The sequence below is a fragment of the Aotus nancymaae genome, unplaced genomic scaffold (genome assembly GCF_030222135.1).
Source record: "Aotus nancymaae isolate 86718 unplaced genomic scaffold, 86718_ANA_hifiasm-v0.15.2.pri h1tg000007l, whole genome shotgun sequence".
Lineage (NCBI taxonomy): Eukaryota > Metazoa > Chordata > Mammalia > Primates > Aotidae > Aotus > Aotus nancymaae.
Window position 1 is genome coordinate 1,124,209 of NW_026988418.1, and position 18,764 is coordinate 1,142,972.

The window sequence follows — 18,764 nt, forward strand, 5'->3', positions numbered from 1 at the left end:
CATCATTTTTGGAGGGTGCCAAAACATAGCAGCAGCTATCTACCAACTTGGGCAATCAGAGGTCAATGTTCTGCAATTCTGAAAGGGCATTATATCAGCATTACTTCATTAGGGAGGCAGTGGGGGCCCTTGGGAGGAAACCCCGTGGTCCTTCTAGTTGAGGCAACCAGCTCAGGAGGAAGTACCATGCGCCGGGTCCTGACTCAGCGGGAGAGTCAACGATGTGTTCTCATGGGCCTGCCGGGCGTCGGGGCTCCTGCTCCCTGGCAGCCTTTCTCTGTGAGCTCCCTGCCCCATGGCTGCAAGCTTACCCAAGGCTAAGGTGGGCTTTCTAGGAGGCTCACGCTCAGCCAGGCCTCTCTGTGGAGGTAAGGGCACCAGAACCCAGAATAAACTCACATTAAGGTAGGTAGTTTAGCTGGGGCTGGAAAGTTGGGGAAGGATTAGCTACCAGAAGAGCACGGGCCCGGGGGTATCGCGGGCAGAGCTGAGCATGTAGGAGGTTCTTGTGCACTGGCTGGGGAGGTGCAGGCAACGAGGTGTGGCTGGAACGTGTCTACTTACCTGTGAGAACCTCCCGAAGCCAGGATTGGGTCTGCTGCATCTTCGCCTGCCCCTCTAGTGCTTACAATGGTGCCCGGCCCTCACAGGTGCCATTGATGTACCCTATGTGGCCTGTTCAGCTCAGGCCAGGAGTCTAGGAATTGGGTGATCCAGACACCTCTGATGGTGCAGATCAGGCCTCAGAACACGCCTTAGAGAAGACAGGGGCCAGAGGGTTTGGCTGGGAGGATGGTCTAATCTATCTGGTTGTTGCAAAAATAATTGCAGTCTTGCCATTAACTTAGGCAAAATAGCAATTACTTTTGCACCAACCTAACACTTTCATTTTTCTTTCCTTTCCTTTTTTTTTAAACAATGTTTTGTAATCTACCTTTATTTTAAAAGTAGTTTCTTCCAAGATGGGCACAAGGGTTTCTCCAGAGCGAGAGATGAACCCAGTCCAGAATGATCCCCCAATCTGGACACATTCATGGCTAAATACGGCTTTGTCTGAATTTTAGAACAGGGTTCTTCGCTTTTTTTTTTTTTTTAAATGCCATGAACTTCTTTAGCAGTCTTCTAAAGTGGCGTTTTTATTCTTTCTTTATTATTTTTTTAGAGATAGGGTCTCACTCTGTTGCTCAGGATGGAATGCAGTGACATGATCATAGCTCACTGTAGCCTCCAACTCTTGGGCTCAAGCGATCCTTCCACCTCAGCCTTCCAAGTATGTACCTAAGGCTACGGTGTGTGCCATCACTTTCAGCTAATTTAAACAATTTTTTTTTTTTTTTTTTGGTTAAGATGGGGTCTTGCCATGTTGCCACACCGGTCTTGAACTCTTGGCCTCAAGTAATCCTCCCGCCTCGGCCTCCCAAAGTGCTGGGATTCCAGGTGTGAGTCACTTAGCCCAGACCCAAATAGTGTTTTTAAATGCATAAAATGAGATACATGGGATTACAAAAGGATGGTTACGGTTCTAACCATAGATCCCAGGTTAAAATGGCCAGTTATGCTCTTTTGGAGGACAAATATTCCACTCTCTGGAAACAGAGCACAAACCTTGGCTTCTCCTCCTGCACGCTGGAGGGTGGGGTGGGGGAGGGGTTTGTGCATATTTTTGCAGGGCTGTCCTGGGGTGGAGGGAAACGAGAGGGAGGCAGAGTTGGGAACCCTAGGGGGATGCCACTTGGAGGCAGATGGCTGGGCTGCCTGGGGGAAGGGGTGAGCACCCCCATCTCTGGAGGTGGTGAGCTGGAGGCCCATCTGTCAGGGATTCTGGGGTCAGGCTGGGATGGGTGATTTCTGCCTAGGTAGAAGAGGATTTTGATTTTTCCTGAGCTGCTTTTGGTGGTGAATCTAGGAGATACCTGGGGCTGTAGGATCTTTCTCCCTTGCCAAGCCCTGCACCACCCTGGCAGCCCTGGCAACGAGAGAATGGTTACTTTGTGCTGGCCTCTGCTAGCCATGCCCATGGCAACAAATTTACCCCAGTGCCATCTCCATTTTGCCTCAGAACCAGTCATTGATCTTGTTCTTTGGAAGACAGTGGCTTCAGGCTAGGGAAATACCTCCCTCCTCTGTCTGTCTTCCAAAACCATTCCTGGGGAAGGGGATGGATTGTAAACCGTAACACCCAGCCTCCCCCGACAGCTGTGCAGGGTTTCAGTTCAGAGCCTAGGATGGGGTCCCTCCTCTCCTTTGTGGCACCATCACCCCACCCCCCCGGTAGCTTCAAGACCTTCAATATCAACCGACAGTCTTTGGAATTGTCCGGTCCAACCCCCCAGTGTGGGAGAATGGATGGGGTCACTGAGGCCCAGAGAGGGCAAGGGCTTTGCCGAAGTCACATAGCCTTGGGGTAGCAGGGCGGGTTCTGGAACCTCAGCACTGACTCATCCTGCTGCGGAGTAGGGAGAGCTGGCAGCGGGAAGGCAGCCCTGGGTCTCCTTTGACAAACACATCATGCTTCCCACCTAAACCACCTCTGTGGGTGGGGAGCTGGGGACTGGTCTATTAGCTTTCTCCCGCTGTCCCCCGAGGGTGCATTTGTCTGTTTTGCATTTTTTCCAGGCTGTAGTTAGACAACTCCTGGTCCTGGGGGGAGTGCTGCAAAGAGAAAATGTCAGGGCGACATGCCGCCAAGATAACATTAGCGAAATATCAAGTCCTTTATGATGTCAGGAGGGATTCCTTCCCGCTGCCGAAGCTGCCTAATGACATCATAAAATAGGCCTGCAGCAGCCGCCGTCCCCCTGAGTCATCAATCAGGCCCGATCGCGGAGGGCCCCAGCCTGCAGGCGGGGTGGGGGTGCCGGATTTTAAACTCAAAGGAGGCCTCAACACAGCAGCACGGTGAGGAACTGAGGAACTGAAGACACCCACAGTCCCCAGAAAGGGGCAGCCTCGGGGCGGCAGCGCCCCTCCACGGCTGATCTGGACACTAGGGGACAGGCCTGGCCCCGAGGCCCCTCGGATATCTTGAGGCTGAGTTGGCTGCCACAGGGAACTAATGCCTCCAGGGGAGGACGGCAACCAGCCTAGGGTACCTCCATGGTGCTAAATGAGAAAAGAGACCCAAGCCCAGACTTCTGGTTTGCTGAGGGCTGACCTGTCTCTTGAGGGAAAGACAGGACTGCTGGGGCCACGGCGGGATGAGACCAAGAGTCACCCCACTAGAGACAGATGGAGGAGCTCTTTGGCTCCTTTGTGGCTCCTGCATGTTTTGTGTGTACACCTACGTGTGTCCATCTAGCTGTATAAATCTAGGAGTGTTCGCAGCACATTTACAAATGGGTGCACACACTCATGCCTACATGCCTACTGTCCACCTGTTTGCATTTGTGTGTGTCTGTGTCTACAGCTGCCTGTATATCTCTCTGTATGTCCATGTGCTTGTGCTTACGCGTGCCAAAGTTTCTGCAGATGTGGGGAAGGGGATGTGGAAGGGGATAAGGAGGATGGAAGGCAGAAAGGGGATTCCAGAGGGTGAGTGGGTGCGTGGGGTGTAGGGGTGCCAAGCATGTCCACTTGTCATGCTAGGCTGAGAACACTGGCTGTGTATTGGAATCACCTGGGGAGGTTGTAAAATCTACCAGTGCTCCAGACTCCCCTCAGATCAATTACACATCGGGACCTCTGGAGCCAGGGCCCAGGTACTGGCATTTTTTAAAGGCTCCCCAGGTGATTGTAAAGTGCCCCTGGGGTTGAGGACCAGGGGTGTACTCAAGCCTGGGTATTCTAAGTGTGGCCTGAGGACTCGCAGCATCGGCCCACCTGGGAGCTTCAGAGAAATGCAGAATGCCAGGCCCTGTGCCAGACCTCCTGAGTCATAATCTGCATTTTCATCCCACAATCTGTGTTTGAATAGGATCCCCAGGTGATCTGTACCTCCGTTAAAGCTGGAGAAGAGTGGAGGGTGCTTCTCCACATGAGCAGGCAACAGAACGTGTTTTAACAAACCCTCTGGGGTGATTCTGTTGCAGAATTTCTGATTTAGTAGGTCTGGGGTGGCGTCTAAGAATGTGCTTTTCTAACGAGTTCCCAGGTGATGCTGATGCGGCCAACCTGGGACCTCCACTTTGAGAACCACTGGTATGACTGTAGCATAGGAAGGAGGCCAACAGGAGGAAAAGGGAGTGGAGGCGGGGGTGTGGGGGAGTGAAGGTGGGATGGAAGGGGAGAGGACCACTCAGTCACCTGGGAAGATCATGTCCCTCAAGAGCCTGCCCTGTCGTTGTCTTAAGGTCTCGATTTTCCTGGCTCTTGGGCCAGGCTAGGGATGGGGCTAGCAAAGGGAACAAGAAACATACACAACTCTCCTGCTGACATTTATGCTGTCCTTTCTGGTCCCTGCAGAGCCTCTCCTCACCCCTCATTCTTTTCAGTTAGAGGATCCAGGGCTGGATACTTCTCTGGTTCCTGAGAGCCCCGGGCCAAAGAGGCAGGCCCTCCCAGAGCCTGAACTCATCAAAATGCCCACATGCCTTCTTGGAGGTCCAGCGCTCAGAGGGGTCTCAGTAATTAGGGCACCCAGGTATCCAGTTTGCCTATGACAGTCGGTTTCTGATAATCATCCTTCCATTCTCAAAAGTTTGCATGATAAGCCATATGGATCCCTACTAATAATGGTTACCAAAATGATGAAAGTTCGGTTGAGGTAGGGGTGAGGAGGCCGAGAGGGTGGAGTGTGGGAGGGGACTGGGTGTCTTCCAAGGGGAAGCCCTCTGGAAATCTGCCTTCCAGGGCCCCTCTGCCTTGCCCGGCTTCCTCAGGGAGGAATGGGTGGGAGGGTCCTTCCCAGGAGGAGTCAGTACTGTGGGCAGGGGTCTCTCCTATGGGGCAGGCAGGCTTGTCTGGCCACCGGTGCAGAGGCAGGACGTGGGTTGGGGGTGGGGGTGGTGGTAGGAGCAGAGGACGGGCAGGTAGAGGCTCAGCTGCAGCCTCTGTCTTGGCTGGGACCAGACTGTAGTATCAGTAGTCTTTTGCCTGCATCTCCGCCCCAGGAACCTGAGGGCTGTGGGAGGAGATAGGGATCAGCAGGAATACCAGAGGTGTGAGGCAGGCATGACCTCACCCAGGGTGTGCCTGCTCTCTGAGCCCTGCCAGGCCACCCTCCACCCGCTCCCAGGTGCTCCCAGGCCGGGTTAGACAACAAGCTTCAGCCAGCCGCGGCAGGGGCGTCCCAACGCACTGGCTGGGTCCCAGCCAGGCTGAGGCAGGGAACTGGGTAACCTAGTGCTACTCAGTGCTTCTTCTGTAAGTAGCCTGTAGTGACCCCTGGGGCCCCAAAGGGGATCTTCTCAACCCTCCACCGCTGGGTCCCTGGGGGCTGGTGCATTTAGGGGAGCAGCAGGGAAGTAGAGCTGGGGCCAGGGAGAGCGATTTAGGGCTGGAATTTTGCCATGGACCTGTGGTCCAGAAACAAGGGAAGTCAGTACTCTCAAATAACCAAGGGAACCTGGAGACCCGTCTCATCTTGGGACAGGAGGTGAAAATCAGGAAGAAGTAGGTCCAGCAGTGTGGGCAGAAGAATGCCACCGTGTGCCCAGTGTTGTACTCGCAAACGTTAACTCGGAAATCACAGGCAGAAAAGCCGGAGGAGAGTGTGGGGAGTGTTTACAAAGCCAAATGCCTTAAAACACCTCTTAGTGACTTCTGATTCTGGATGAACCCAGAGATTCACATGTGATAAGGTGGGCTGTTAAAGTCAAGGGGTTGACGTGGGCTTGGTGGAGTCCTGGAAATAGGACGCCCACAGCTTCTAGGGGAAGGTGTCCTGTGGGAGGGCTCTCGGAGAAAATATTCCCACCCTTGACTATCTGCTGAGTGTGCTTCAGCCTCCTGGCTAGGGGCCCCTCCCCGCTGCCCGTTTATGCCTGAAAGCACACTCAGGCCCTCCCCACACACACTCACCTATCCCCATCCTGCTCGTCTACAAGTGCACCCGTGCCACCCCTGCACACACTGGCGTCCACTGCCTCCATCCACGCCCATCCCACACCTGCAGCATGGGAAGGCAAGGGGGCCTTGCCCCAGAGCTTTGCACAGAGCACACCCTCAACACAGGTTTGCATAATGAGTGACCAGATCCACCTGTGAGCTGTGGCCTTTTCTGGCCATGCTCCTTGTCTGTGGGCTCAGAGTCCCAAAGCCAGCAGAGAAGAGGGGCAGATAGCATTTGCCCCAGGCTAAAGGCCATAACCTCCACTCTCCAGAACATTACCTGGTGGTAGCTTTCCCCACCTTGTGGATCTGAGCTGCTGTTCAGAGCTCCCTTTCCCCCGTGTGCTTATAAGGGACCCTTGGCTGTATCTTGCCTATCGTTCTCTGAGTCATTTTTTGTTTAGCAAATGTTTCCTGGGCTTTCTGTGTGCCTGGCCTTCTGCTGAGCTCTGGGGCCCAGAGGCCAGGAGAACAGTTAGCTCATCCCTTCCAAAGGACACCCAGTCTCTCTGGGGCTTGGCAAGACCCTCAGACTGGCCACCCCTCCGATCTGGGATGATATGACTCCTGGACCCTTCCCCACCTTCACTCCCACGTCTGCCCTCACACTCACACACTTTTCTCCACCATGTGGCAGCCACCCTCCTCCTCCTTGCCATTCTCCTCTACTCCCTCCTTTTCCTTCTTCACTCTGCTTTGGCTGGATGACAACACCTGGTGGCCTGGTTGTATCCTCTTGGTTCTGGGACAGTGGCGGGAGTGTTGCGGAGAGTCTCGGACCCCTCTCTGGCAGCTTACGCTCCTGCTTTGGCACCGGGAGGAGCAGAGCCAGGTGGAACCCGTGTGAGTGGGTGAAGGTTGTGCTTGCTGGGTTCTGGTTAAGGTCTTGGCTTCTTGAGAGGCTGAAGCATGGCAGGAAGTGGATGGATAAAAGAGGGGCAGGGAGGGGAGGGAGGAGAAAGAGGGGGAGGAAGAGAGAGAGAATGGGAGATAGAAACAAGAGTGAAAGAAAGCTACAGAGACCGAGAAGTAGAATTGGGACAAACGGACCAACAGACAGAGATTCTGACTCTATCACCAGGCACTTCTAAAAGGTGACTGTTGGCCAGGCAGTGGCTTACACCTGTAATCCCAGCACTATGGGAGGCTGAGGTGGGCAGACTGCTTGAGTTCAAAAGTTTGGGACCAGGCCGAGCAACATAGTGAGACTCTGTCTCTACAAAAAAATACAAAAAATTAACCAGGCCTGTGGTGTGTGCCTGTGGTCCCAGCTACTCATGAGGCTGAGGCTAGATGATCGCTTGAGCCTAGGAGGTGGAGGTTGCAGTGAGTCGAGACTGTGCCTCTGCACTCCAGCCTGGTGACAGAGTGAGAACCTGTCAAAAAAAAAAAAAAAAAAAAAAAAATCACTGACTTTTCTTAGGCATGCCCTTGGGTCTGTCTCAGTGTGTAGAGAGATGCATGTGTGTGACGCACAGCCCCAGATGGCCTCAGCTCGGGTCCTGTTCCGGACTCCCGCTCCAGCTGGCCACAGTGCCCACCACTGCTATGAGGGCTGGACAGTGCCCTCCAGGAGGAGACCTTGGAGAGCGTCAGTGACATTTCTCTGAGGGCACTCTGGCTCTGGGATGCTCTCATTTTCCCCTCCATGGCCCCCACCTTGTTGCAGTCTTGACACCCCTCAGTTCAAGGCTTCAGGGAGCTTCAGAGATTGGAAATGAACTTTGTAGAAGATTTTGCGCATTCTCAGCAGCCTCTGGCTGCACCTCACATGGGCAGCCTTCAGCCTTTCCTCAGATCCAGGATCTCGGGTCGCCTTCCTTTGTCCCTGGCTGTGGTCTTGGACCTGATGAGCCCCTTCCTCTGTTCCCTGTGAGGCTGCCTAGGTGGGGGTGGGACTGGGGGCTCAAGATAAGCAGGCTGACCTCTCCTCCTTCCCAGCTGAACTGTCAAGAAGCTGCCAGAAGGGAAGGTTTTGATCCATCCCAATCTGCTCTGCCAGACCCCTCCTTTGCCCTTTGCCTGGGGGACCCCTCCCCAGCCCTGGCCAAGGCCTAAGGGCCCTGCTAAGGTCACAAGCAATCTCCTTAACTTAACAAGGGATCATGGCAAGAGCAGAGAGTCCCTCTGTGTCCTCACAGCACAGCATGCACCCGCCCCAGGACACAGGGGCCCTGGCAGCCTCCAGCCTGGTTATCTGATTTGGGGGCTGATGGGGTTTCTAATGGAAAACAATATGGTAATTTCAGAATGTTCCTGATTAGATGAAAATGATATTGCATCAAAGTTACTTCCTTAATTTATTCAGAAAATAACAAGAGAGAATTCTCTCCTAAGATCCTTAATTAAACCAGAGCTTCCACTGCAGGCAAAGCAAGCTCTGAGCTCCAGGTGTGGGGAACAAAGGCCACTCCTGGTGTGAATCTCTGAGGGGCTGCCCTTGGCTGTGGGGTCGGGGCAGGTCTTTACCCAGATAGGCTGCCCATTCTGCCGGGAGGGGGCGTTGGCAGAGAGAGGGCACAGGATGAGGCTCTCTCTGCTGCAGGGGCCAGTGGGGCGGTCATCTTAGACTCTTTCCAGTTCTGTCCTGCCTGCCTATCTTCTCCAACTTCATCCTGCTGGGTCCCCAGTGATCCCGATCCATGGAGACTCAGAAAGCCGGAGTGGCAGAGCTGGGAGCCCAGGGCGTCTTCAAGACATAGGCCAGCTGGGTGAGCATGGAAGATGCTGGTAGGGCTGGTTAGGATCTGCACTGGGTCAGCTTGGGACGGTCAGCACACCTGAAAAGGCTTCACCGAAGAGGCTCTGATTTGAGAGGGAGAGGTGGGGCTAAGAGAAAGAATACAAGATGCTGAAGCATCTGGGCATTAGCGACAGGGGGAAGGAAGCTGTGGCCACTTTTAGGCCTGAAGGGGCAAGGGAAGGAAGGACAGAGGAGGGGCCGCTGGACAGAGCTGGGGCCCTAGAATGGCTCAGACAGTGCCTGAATGCAGTGAGTCAGAGAGGAGACGGGGACACGTTCCCAACCTCTCTCTTTTCCTGCCCTTGATTCCTTGCTGGTGCCACATATTAGCTGGCGTGGACTGGAAGCCAGAGGGTGGGAAAGCCTGGGTGACACACTTCCTAGGGATGGTCCCTGGAGGCCCAGAACAGGACTGAAAGTGAATCTGGGGACAGAGCAAGCGCAGCTTCCAAGGTGATGTAAAAAACCTTTCATTTGTCTGATGCTTCAGATTCACCAGCACATTCTCATCCATTTTCCTTGTCATTCTCTGCAATAGCCCTAAGTATACATTTTTGTCTCCAAGAGGAAGTAGGCTCAGAGAGGTCGAGTGATGTCCCTGAAATCACACAGTGGGGAAGTGATGGATTTGAATTCCATTCTGCTTTACTCCAACTCCCACCCCTTTCCCCCAATTAGACGCTTGGCTGTATGAAAGTGCTAGTCTGAGCTGGGTGTTACAAAGGCTTCTGATGTGCAAGGGCCTTGTCCAGAAGCTTCTGTGAGACCATGAGGGAAGTCCTGCCTCCTGCCTATGAGTGAAGGTCTAGCATGTCCTTGGCACTTCGCAGACCAGACTACAGCAAACTTCCCAGGAAACAAAAATCTCTAATTCGGGTGGGACCTCCTGTTCCTGGGTCTGCTATGGGTGGTCGGAGGGTGTGAGTCTGGGATCCACTGGAGCAGGAGCTGAAAAAGGAGGCATCATTCCTGAGCTGGAATCATTTTGGAAGGAACTCCCCCTCTTCCCAGGGACCAACTCCATGTGTCCACAGGCTTGCTGGTTACACTGCACCAGCCTCAGCCCCTCCCCACCAGACACCAGCACCCCACCTACTGAGCAGTGTCGCAGGGGCCAGGACTGGCGGGGGATTTGTGTATCTAATCCTCTGGGTGGCAGGAGGAACCTGGGTGGGGTTCTTGGGAGGCTTTTGACTTTGAACTCTGATGTGGCAGATGGGTAGAGAGTTAGACACCAGGCCTCTGAACCACAACGTGTGAGGTTTCTGAGGGTGGGGAGGCTGGCGAGGCACATGTGCATGCTTGTATGCATGGGTGTGCGTGTATGTACACATCAGCACATGGGTGTGAGGATGTGTGCACAAGAAAGAGAACTCTTCGGTCATTGGAGATCAAAGGGTCAAGGTCAAAGGAAGCAGGGCTTGGATGGACTATGCAAGGTGATAATAATAGACGCAGCTAACGTTTATATAACACTGTATGACAAGCCTGTTTCAGGCCCTTTACATATATTAACTATTTTAATCCTTGCAACCAATTTAGGAGGTAGGTACTATTATTACCCCATTTTAAAGGTGAGGACACTGAGACACAGAGTGTTTTCATGATGAGCCCCAATATAGGAGCTAGGATTTGGGCCCAGGCCCAAGTCTTGACCACTGAGGGGCACTGCAGCCCCCAGCCTTGGAGGGCATGGTCCTGGACCCTGCCTCCTGCACGGGGCTTCTGGACTACTACTTTGATGCTCTCTCTGGGTGTCATGCTCTTTGTCCCCAGCAGTTCTGTTTTGGGGAGATGTGAAGTTGATCCCACAAAGTTCAAGTATCAGGCAGGAAGTCCTAACTGAGCCAAAGCAGGGAGGTGTCAAAGAAGCTTGGGTTTGGGGGGCCATTCATCCTGGATGGTGGGTTTATGAGATGCAGGGGGATGAGGCAGACAAGTGAGCAGGGGTGATGTGTAAAGGGATTTTGTCAGCCAGACTAAGTCATGACACCTCCATCCTATGGCATAGGGGGCAGCAGCCCTGGATAAGGGTTTCATACAGGAGAGTGGCATGGTCATCCTGGAAGGCTCACTCTGGTGCAGTGTGGACTGGAGCAGGAGAGATTGGAGGCTGAGCAGCTGATGAGCTGAGTAATGTCAAAACCCCCAGGCAAAAGGTGACAAAGCCTGGGCTGGGTCAGGAGGTGGAACTGGGGAGATGCTATTAAGAGGTAGAAGTGCCGGGTGCGGTGGCTTACGCCTATAATCTCAGAACTTTGGGAGGCTGAGGCGAGTGGATCTCACCTGAGGTCAGGAGTTCGAGACCAGCCTGGTCTCTACTAAAAATACAAAAATTAGCCGGCGTGGTGGCACGTGCCTGTAGTCCCAGCTATTTGGGAGTCTGAGGCAGGAGAATTGCTTGAACCCCAGAGGTAGAGGTTGCAGTGAGCCAAGATGATGCCACTGCAATCCAGCCTGGGTGAGATTCCATCTCAAAAGAAAAAAAGAGAAGCCTCAGTCAGTGTTTGGGGATAGACTGGACACGGTGGGGTGGGGAAGGGAGTTGCTGAGAAGGACCCCTAGATTTTTGGATACCTGGGTGGGTAGGAGTTGAAGGAAGAAGAGCAGCTCCTGCTAGTCCCGTAGGTCCCTCAAGGCAGCAGGGAAGTCTGTGACCCTGGTGGCTGAGGCTCAGCTACCCCGAGGAACCCAGGAAAAGTGACCAGGGCAGCTTTCCCTAGGCCAGAGTATCACATGGCCCTGGAGAGACTGGATCAGCCCTGGATTCTTTCCTGCTGGACACCAGAGGCTAGGGAGACAGGAGGTCAGAGGCATGGCAGTGGGCAAATCAGGAAATGTGGGGCAGGGATTGGTTTCCTTTGGGGTCATTTTTATTTTCCTTAGACTCCTCTGTTTCTAAAAGACTCAAACAGGAGACAGCAGGAGCAGAAAAACCATGTATCATTCATTCCTTTTTATTTTTTTGATGAAGTCTCACCCTATCACCTAGGCTAGAGTGCAGTAGCACAATCTCATCTCGGTACAACCTCCGCTTCCTGGGCTCAAGCGATCCCCCTGCCTCAGCCTCACGAATAGCTGGGAATACAGGTGCGTGCCATCACACCTTGCTAATTTTTGTATTTTCCTAGAGATGGTTTTCAACTCCTGACCTCAAGTGATCCACCTGCCTCGGCCTCCCAAAGTTCTAGGATTACAGACATGAGCCACCACACCTGGCCTCATCATTTATTCTTAAGACTGAAATTCCAGAGACGCCCTGTGGTACAGTGGTTAGAGCTCTCAATCTGTGGTTAGCTGTGCTTCCAGAATTCCAAAGTGATCACTTTGTAGCTGTGTGTTCTTGGGCAAATCACTCTACCTCTCTGAGCCTTAGTTTCCTCATCTGGCAGTTAGGGATCATTGTAACACATACTTCATGGGCTTGTTGCCAAGTTTAAGGTAGTGAAGGCCCTCCACGGCAGCTCGTTATGATGCTCAGATCTGTGCAGGGTGACCGGGAACAGGGCTGCCATAGCATGTCTTCTAGGAGGCCTCCCCCCTCCACAGGCAGGGGACACAGCTATTCTTTTGGGACTGGGGATGGGAAAGAAGGGGAGGAATGCCCATAAGTCTTTACTACCTGGCAATTCCAGGCTCTGCCTCTTCCTTGCAATCCTAAGGGGAAAAAAATGGCAATCCCCCTCCCCCCACCATCTCCCCTGCCTGGACGTGGGCCTCCCCAGATAGGGTCTGGACCTGCCACGTCTCAGCCTTTCGCCCTGGCTGCTGACAATGCCCAGCCTCTCCCCCCATCTACTCCCCCCAGGGCAGTGCCTCAACCCCAGCTGCCCAGTGCCTGCAGGCTGCAACCAGAAGCCAGGGCAAGTGGTCCTTGAGCTCTCGGATGACCCAGAGGGAGTTCTGAGCTCCGGGCAAGACCCAGCCTTGCCGCAGACCCCTCTACCGTCTTCCAAGGTCAGAGCCCACAGTCGGAGCCCAGCAGAGGGTGGTTAATTCCCCTCTCCCCCTGGCTTCAGCTCCGGAAGCGAGGTGCCTGACCTCCAGGCTGAACTCGGCTCTTACCCCAACCCCAACTCAGAGAGTTTGCTGGCAGCAGCCTGGATGACTTTGGTGTAGTTTCTGTGGTTTAATAAGCTACAAAACGACATTATTTTAAGCCAATCTGGATATAGCACAAAAACTCTCACCCCGTCTGTTCTGTGAAACTCAGATACCCTGACGAGAACACAGCTCACAACCAACTAATACAATATTCTACTGGGCGCGCTGTCAGCGGGCCCCACGCGGGAGCCGGCTCCCGGAGGACGGCCCAGCCGCGCAGCGCAGGCCGAGGAGGGAGGCGGTGGCCGGGGCGGCGGAGCAGGCGGAGGGCCCAGGGCCCAGGCGGGGGCCTCGCAGAGTTGTGGGGGCTGCCTGTCTTCTCCCTGAGCAGCTGGGGTTGGCCACACACAAACCCCTCACGGCTCCCCTACCCCCCTGCACGGAGACGCGGGGAGGAGAGGAGAGAGGAGAGGAGAGAAGAGAAGAGGAGAAGAGAGGAGAGGAGAGAGAGAAGAGGAGAGGAGAGGAGAGGCGCGTTCTGGCCTGCTGACAGCAGTTCTACTCCCACAACTCACATATGTCTGATTCCGAAGCAGGGAAGTGTGTCCAACACACCCAATGCAAAGACAGGTTGTTGAATATTTTTTCTCTCATCACTAAAAAGGATTCCCTGCTGGGTGCAATCAAGATCCATAAACTCGCGGCTCGAGTCGGTGTGAAAGCAGCGCTCCAGCCCAGACTCCCTCGCTGGCGCTAAATGCAGGCTCCGGGCGGGCGGAGATGCGCCGGCATCCGCTAGCAGCCTGGCCTTGCGACCGCCAGTTCCCGGCACATTAGGCAGTGCGCTTATTTTGGGCTCCGCTTCAGTGGATTAACTTTCAGTGTAAAGTTTTGGAGCTCGGGCACCGTCCCCGTGACACTGCCCCACCTCCCCCCCCCGCCTTTCGGTGGGTACCAAACTTTACAGAGCCAGAGTCAAGGCGAGCTGGCTGGGTTCTCAGCAGTTCTGGGGTTCAGGGGGGCGGGGCTGCCCCGCTGGCAGCTCGGAGAGCCCCCCAGCTGACTGACTCTGCCTGCCTCAGTGGGGAGCAGGTGCCAAGGCCTCTCTCGGGGCAGAGACACTGAGCTTGCAGGCTTTGATGCGTTTGCAAGGTTCCCGTGGGGTTCTGATCTGGGCTGGACTCCTCTCACTTCTGCTGGTGATGGCAGGTGGCAAGCCTGGTATCACCTCCCCCCACTCACTGGCTCCCTCCTGCCTCAGGGTCAGGAACCCAGGATACATCCTGGAGGCTGGAGTCCTGTTGTTTCTATGAAGATAAGGGTGCCTTCTTTCTTCTGAGATGCCTTCCCCATCCCTCAAGTAGAGAGGCAGAAAGGGAAGTGGCAGGAGACTTAGTTGGGTCATAGGAGAGCCCCAGGGAAGCCGAGGGGACAGAGAGAGGAGGTGAGGGAGAGGAGAAAATATGGCCAGCCCCTAGACTCCTCTGTTGCCTTGGAAAGGAGGAGATAGGGGTTCTTGCGGAAACCTAGGCTCCTCTTTCTCTCCCCCAACCACATGCTCAGTGACCGTCTGCTGGGAGGTGTTTTCAGATCCAATGGTTTAAAACTCTGGTTCCTATGAATTATTAAGAAGCAACTGAAAGTGTTGTGTTCAGAAAAGACCCTTTCTTCCTGCGGCGTCCCATTTTCTGAGGGCCTAGGATGTGTCATTTAAAACCAGAGTGAGCTTCAGCAGAAACAACATACAGGGCGAAGCAGTGCAGGGAGAGCACCCAGGCTCTACAGGGTGTGGACTGTGTTATTTACTCACTGATTCATTCCGACACATCATCGGGGCTGACTTTGTATAGGTTACTGGATGGGGGCTTTGAGAGGCACAGCCCGGGAAAGGAGAGTAGATGCATACCCGTTCACACAATTGTTCATTTATTAACACCGAGCATGAGCCAGAACCATGTTTGGGCGCCGAGCACAAGCAGATGCAGTCTGAGTATGAAGCAGAACGCGCAAAGGGCTGCGAAGGGGAGAAGGGGCATGGGGATTGCGCTGCCCCGAGCCTCTGCAGGCGACGCTGTCCAGGTCCTCTCCAGCTGTGAGGCCATGCTGAGTGAAGGCTGGACGGACCGCAATGCCTTTGGGGCCTGCATCCTTTTAAGCTTTGCACCAGCTTGCAGAAGCCCACAGGGATGCAATCACTGTGCCTCAAAGTTATACCAAAGCAAAACCCAAGGATGAGAAAGAGGCAATGTTGAGGTAGTTTGGGGGGGCCCTGGATTAAAAAAAATCCCTTATTTCCACTCATAAATCACTCTTTCAAACCCCTCCCCCACTTTTTCTGCGTGCGCTCTCTCTCTCTCTCTCTCTCCAAGAGATCAGCACATTGCAAAGACAGGTTGTTGAATATTTTCTCTCTCATCACTAAGAAGGCCTCCCTGCTGGGTGTAATCAAGAACCATAAACTCGCCTTGCGGCTCCAGTCAGTGTGAATCGAGCCCCAGTCAGCTTTCCTCGATTCAGACACGCTCTGGCTCTGGCGGACTGACAGCATGGGCCAGGCCGGTGGGTGACGGCCAGGCTGCTCTCCCATATGCATCTGAAGGGGCAGCAGCCAGTGGGGCTGGGTCTCCCAGACCCTCCGCCACCGGCTCTGTAATGACCTGGCATGGAATTCAGAGCGCCTCTTCTGAAAGGTCAGGAAGGAGAGAAATCGATGCCTGCAGACAGGGAGTCGGTGCATTGACAGGTGCCACGGGCACTCCTTGGCCCTCACCCCACGTCCCCAGGTCCCTGGGGAGAGGAGACAGAGACAGAATGACCTCTCAGACCTGGCAGTTATTTCTGATGAGCAGCCCAACCAGATGGCTCTCTCTGGTTTTTAGAATTGTTCCTTTCAAGGTAGAAGAGGTCATGGACCTGGTGTTGCCCCAGTGGGCTAGGGTGGGGCTGGAGGGTGGGGATTTTGGAATAAGAGGGGAGAGTGAAGGAAAGGCACCGGGAGAGCTGGGCTGATGGCTGGTCAGCTGCTAAGGGTGCTGTCCCGTTCTTTGTCTGTAAAGGCAGGAATAGAAAGGGTAAGAAGTCTTCAGAGAGAAAGCTAGAGAGGAGCCTTTCCCATCTTTCCTTGACTTTCTGTCTCTGACAGTGTCACTGCCACTGCCTGGACCCCTGTACCAGATGGTCCCTCCTCCCTGACTCAAGAGCTGCTTCTAATATTCCTTTCAAAAGGTACCCTCCTCTTGCCAGCCAGCAAACCTTTTGGACACCCGAGCAGTTTCCCAAATATGCCTTGTACATTTCGACCTCCAGGCCTTTGTGTTTGCCATTTTCCCTGCCGGCCAGGCACTCTCTTCCTTCTCTATCTCATAAGCTCTGACCTGTCCTTCCAGCCTCCTCAGAAACATCTCCTCTTTTGAGGAGCTTTACCCCACCAGGCTGAGGTAACCCGTGCTCCCTGGGGAACTGTGCAATTCAGCCCTTAACTTACTACATAGTGAGGATCTGTCCCCCTGCCCTCTGGGTGAGGGCAGCCCCTCTAGGGTTGGGACTGAGTCTGACTCAGCTTTATGCACCCAGAGCCCAGCACAGAACTTGTTGGGATGAACAGCATCAGAAGTTTCATCGCTAAGTTTCAATACCGCTCTGTGTCTATACCCGCCCACCTGTGTACCTGCGAACCTGTGTGCCTGAGTGGGAGAGTGTGCCCTCGTTTCCACATATCAGTCTGTTGCAGGACTGTCTTCCTGCTCCCTCTTCCCTTCTCCACCCTCCAAACCAGACAGGGAGCTCCTTGAGGGCAGGGCGAGCTCTGCCTCATCTCTGAAAGCACAAATACAAAGTGGGAGCTGTTGAAGATCTGTGGACCTGGGTCTGGAATTTGCTAAAAGGGACCTGCTCAGGCAGGAGCTCTCTAAGCAGGGTCGCTGTTGTGGATTCCCATGAAGGGTCTGGGCAAGTCCCTGTGCAGGGTTCAAATGCTCACTCTTCATGGGGTGGGAGGGTCCTTTCCATACAAACAAGGAGAAGCGGTGGCCGCAGAATCTGCAGGCTCAGCCTCAGGGGCTGACTCTCCATGCTGAGTCTTCACATTTCCATTAGCTAGTTGCGGGGTTAGCCCTGGGGCTCTTCTCCCAGAGCTGCCAAATTCTATGGCTCTGCAGAACAAAGGGCAGCGTAGGTTCTGCTGCTGCCTCCGCAGCCTCCCTTGGGAGGCCGGGAGCCGGAACTCAGACAAAGCGAGGGTTTCCTCTCAGGCAGACAGCTTGCCCGCCCTCCTGCCTTTGCAGAGGCCACGGAGATATTGCCCACCAGCTTCAGGGCTCTCATAACTCTTTCAAGACAATCACTTTATTTATATGAGTTTGTTTAAAAAACCTACAGACGATCCACCGCGGGGACCTCTCCGACCGGCTCAGCTTGGTTCTCTCCTATGCTCCGAGTCCATAACTCTTAGTCTTTGATTCTCCCAGTCCACAAACTATAAAAATCTTATTTCTATAAGGTCTTTTATGGTTACCAAGATAGTCAATAGTGTCATTTTCATTCATATCATTCTGCAGGGAAGTTAGAGGAAACGAACCAGACAGAGGAGAGCTATAAATAAGGTTCAGCTACACAAGGCCCCAAGTGGATCCCACTGCGTTCTTTTAAAACTACTCATGCACAGAATACACACACACGACATACACATATGCACACGTATGCCCAGTCATGCTACGGACAGGTGCACACGAACTCACCCATGCACACAGGATGCTTTGTCTACATGCTGCTTGCACGTACACATGCATGTGCATGTATGTGCTTGCACCATCCGGAAGTTTTAGGAAAAAGCTCTTGATGGGATTTGCCTGGCTTTGAAGGGCCAAGAGCAGCCAGCAGCACTTGCTGTGGCGAGATGGGGGAGACTGAAGCAGGCCAGCTCAGAGAATGCATTCCGAAACCATGAACTGTGAGGCTGGGCAGGCGGCCATCCATGAGCTCATGTGTGGGGAGCTTTGGAATTCCCGCCAGCACAGGAGCCTGGCTCCGGCCTGAGCAGCAGGGGCAGCCGCCCAGCCAGCACTGGGAACGCCAGGCCGCTCTCAGGGCTTCCTCTGGCTGTCTCTTGGTGTCATCTGAGGGCCGAACCCCTCATTCTTTGGAGGAGAGCCAGCCAGCTTTGCCATTCTGGTTGGGCCTTGCCACCACACCTGATTGTCCACAGCCCTGCTGCCCACAGCTTTGCCTTTAGGGCGGGACCCCAGAGGAGGAGCCTAACTGTGACTCTGGAACAGAAAGCAGGAAGCCTTGGGCACTGAGGCCCATGTGGAGAGGCAGAGAGAGAGCTGACAAGTCTGAATGCTGGAGGAGAAGGGGATTGGCCCAGGCAGGACCAAGCAAAGATGGAGGGGGCAGGCCCAGGCCCAGGCCCAGGGGAGGGGGAGGGTTACAAACCTTCCCCCAGGTAAATGCCATGAGGTCTTCGTCCCAAGCCACCAGGAGCAGGTAGGGGAAGTGAGTGGCTGCATGGCTGGTGCCAGAGAACTGTGCTCTCCTTAGAGAATTCCAGGCTCATTGGCATGGGGTGCAGAGGAAGGAACGGCCACTGGAGTCAAGAGGTGTGGGTTCTGGCACTAAGTAACTGCACACTGCTGCCCTTTGTGATGATGGCAGACACCCTCCCATCTCAGGGCCTCTGTGCCCTCATAAATTGTAAGGAGGGATGAGCTCTCAGGCTCCTCCTAGTTAGGGAACCACAGGTGGACTCGCCACACTTCAAGGTTCCAGGGCAGGTGTGTCTCCTTAGTTTCCCCACCTGCAGAATGGGGCTGATGATTTTTCACTGTTGGCGACATCCCAGGGATGCCGTGAAGGGAATGGGGCAAAGGTCCAGGCATACGGATGAGCTTATTTAGGAACTGGTGGCTTTGGAACTCCTAAGGAATGCAACCCATCAGGGTGCCCAAGACCTTGAAAAGGATCCCCTCCCACTCCCAGCTTTTTCTTCCTC